Source organism: Schistocerca cancellata, chromosome 5 (genome assembly GCF_023864275.1).
Source record: "Schistocerca cancellata isolate TAMUIC-IGC-003103 chromosome 5, iqSchCanc2.1, whole genome shotgun sequence".
Taxonomy (NCBI): domain Eukaryota; kingdom Metazoa; phylum Arthropoda; class Insecta; order Orthoptera; family Acrididae; genus Schistocerca; species Schistocerca cancellata.
In genome coordinates this window covers 405,911,916-405,915,084 of record NC_064630.1, presented here as the reverse complement: position 1 = coordinate 405,915,084, position 3,169 = coordinate 405,911,916, and the positions used below count along the sequence as shown (strand labels likewise).

The 3,169-nt window shown below is 45.2% G+C and overlaps 2 non-coding genes across 2 annotated transcripts; both read right to left on the bottom strand.

Annotated features, from left to right (window-relative positions):
* Positions 1–694: 694 nt before the first annotated feature.
* Trnat-ugu (transfer RNA threonine (anticodon UGU)) lies at positions 695–768 on the bottom strand. Its single transcript has one exon. It is a non-coding gene; the product is annotated as a tRNA-Thr (tRNA).
* Positions 769–864: 96 nt separating this feature from the next.
* Trnat-ugu (transfer RNA threonine (anticodon UGU)) lies at positions 865–938 on the bottom strand. The gene has a single exon. It is a non-coding gene; the product is annotated as a tRNA-Thr (tRNA).
* Positions 939–3,169: the final 2,231 nt, after the last annotated feature.

Below are 3,169 nucleotides of genomic sequence, written 5' to 3'. Positions count from 1 at the left end.
ACGAATCGCTCGTCCAGCACAAACTCCCAGGAGACTGGAAAAAAGCACATGTGACTCTTGTGTATAAGAAAGGTGAAAGAACGGACCAGCAAAATTGCGGACCAATATCCTCAGCATCGATCTGCTGCAGAATTGTAGGGCATATTCTGAGTTCGAATACAAATTTTCTTGAGACCGAAAAGCTTCTATCCACGAATCAGCAAGGTTTTAGAAAGCATCGCTCGTAGGAAACTCAGCTTGCGCTTTTCTCACGTGATATACCGCGGACTATGGATGAAGGGCAACAGGCATATTCCGAATTTCTCGATTTCCGAAAAGCGTATGACACGGTGTCACAGTGCAGACTGTTAACGAAGATACGAAAATGTGGAATAGGTATCCATATATGTAAGTGGCTCGGGGATTTCGTCAGTTATAGAATCCATTATGTTGCCCTTGACGGCTAGTGTTCATCGGAGACAAGGGTATCGTGAGGAGCGCCACAGGGAAGTGGTATTTTCTATGGACATAAATGATGCGGTGAACTGGGTGGGCAGCAATCTGTGGGTTTTCGCTGATGACGCCGTGGTGTACGGAACACTCTCGAAGTTGAGTGACTGTAGGAGGATACGTGATGATAAATGATAATTAATTGAAACCCTAAGCTGCCGACAGGTGTTGCTGACATACCTTGATGGGGACAGCTGAAAATGTGTGCCCCGACCGGGATTCTAACCCGGGATCTCCTGCTTACATGGCAGACGCTCTATCCATCTGAGCCACCGAGGACAGTTGAATAGCGCGACTGCAGGGACTTATCCCTTGCATACTTCCCGTGAGACCCACATACGTAATGTTCCTGATAGATAATTTGCTGAAAATGTGTGCCCCGACCGGGATTCTAACCCGGGATCTCCTGCTTACATGGCAGACGCTCTATCCATCTGAGCCACCGAGGACAGTTGAATAGCGCGACTGCAGGGACTTATCCCTTGCATACTTCCCGTGAGACCCACATACGTAATGTTCCTGATAGATAATTTGCTGTCGGCAGTCTAGGGTTTCAATTAATTATCATTTATTCTAGAGAAGCTGCACCGTCATCAATGGTATCTGTTCTTTCGAGAACAGTTACTATCTTCATATCTACGTGATGATGTTTGGTTTGTGAAGCGCCCGTACAATGGCTCAATTTTTACACAGTCAAATTTTTTCACAGTCCAATCTAGCCACTGTCACGTATGATGATGATGATGATGATGATGATGATGATGATGATGATGAAATGGTGAGGACAACACAAACACCCAGTCCCCGGGCAGAGAAAATCCCAAATCATGCCGGGAATCGAAACCAGGACCCCGTGATCCAGAGGCAGCAACGCTTGCCACTAGACCACGAGCTGCGGGCAGGATACATGATGGCTTAGACAAAATTTCTAGCTGGTCTGATGAAAGTCAGCAACCTATAAATATAGAAAAATATAAGTTAATGGTGACGAGCAGGTAATACAACCCGTGATGTTTAGGTAGAGCATTATTAGTGTGCTGTTTGACACAGTTACGTCGTTTAAATTTCTGGGCGTAACGTTGCAAAGCGATATGAAATGGAACGAGTATGTGAGGATCGTGGAAGTCAAGGCGAATGGTCTACTTCGGTTTATTGAGAGAATTTTGGGAGAATGTCGTTCACCTGTAAACGAGACCATGTGTGGAAGGTAGTGCGACCTACTCTTCAGTACTGTTCGAGTGTTTGGGATCCGCACCAAATTGGATTAAAGGAAGGTTCGCACAACAGGCATTAAGGAGATACTTCGGCAACTCAGATGCGAATCCCCGGAGATACCCGGCACTGGAAGCTGACTGCTGAACGAGTCTACTGCCGCCAACATACATTTGGCATAAGACCACGCAGGTAAGGTACGCGAAGTTAGAGGTCATACGGAGGTATCATACGGAGGTACACAGACAGTAGTTTTTCCCTCGCTCTGTATGCGAGTGGAACATGAAAGGAAATGACTTGTAGTGGTAGTGTGTATCCTACACTACGCACTGTAAGGTGGCCTGTGAAGTAGATCTATGTATATAGATGTAGATGCGGATATAGATTCTCAAAGAACAGATACAGATCTAGAAACGATTTCTAGAGTTCGTGTAAGAGAATAAACGTAGAATAACTTAACATCTGCGTGACTGAAAATATTTCGAGTTCAGCAGCTCCCAGAAACGAGGGGTGAATGATTCACCTCGCAGGACCTGCGGCGAGGAACAACGAAGTCCAACGAACGAGTGTCTCGGGCGCTCAGTACTCACTGACGACACCGCCATTGTTCGGGCTGCATTGTGAGCGCCGTCTTACAAAAGCGTGCTGCCTGCGTCAGTGCCGCTGGCGCCACACCAGTGATTCACGACCCGTGCGATGCCTCCTGTAATCAACCCACTAATACCATTTCGCAGCGAGGGACTGAAGGCGGCGGTGACGTTAGGAGAGGAATTGTTGCCTCCCGTAATTACTGCGATTCACTTCTCGTTAGTGCCGATGCGAGTCTTGTGCCCCTGAGCGCAGTGCTAACAAATCCGCTTAGCACGAGAACAGGCACGCCGAGTAACTTGATCCACTTCTGTCTGCATTGGTGCTGTATTAGTGAGAAACAGAGTTACAATCACGCATCAGAGGTAAGAGAGCAGAGGTGACCATTTTATAAGACTGCTTGGCCTGTTCGTCTTCTTCAGATTCGGTTTCACCTATAGTTTTTGATGAAAATGCTTAAAAATAAGACGATGTGTTTAATTTTATCCATTGTTTCTCAATTAATCTGGGCACAAAAGTCACTTTATGAATGGTTCAATTTTTCACCAACTGATGTTACGCAGAGAGATGAAAATTTGTCGTGTGATTACTGCTCGTAACAACGTCATCTATGAAGTTATTAAAAAAACTATAGTATTTGTCTTTAAAAAAGCGCAGAACATTATATTAGATTGTTGATGGCACTGTAATTCTGTCAGAGACGGCAAAGGACTCGGAGAAACAGTTCAGCGGAACTGACACTGTCGAGAAAAAAGGTAATAACATAGACGTCAGCAAAAATAAAATAATTATAACGGAATGTAGTCGAACTAAATCCGGCTACCCTGAGAGAATTAGATTAGAAAGGAGACACTAAAGGTGGTAGTTTAGTTTTCATATT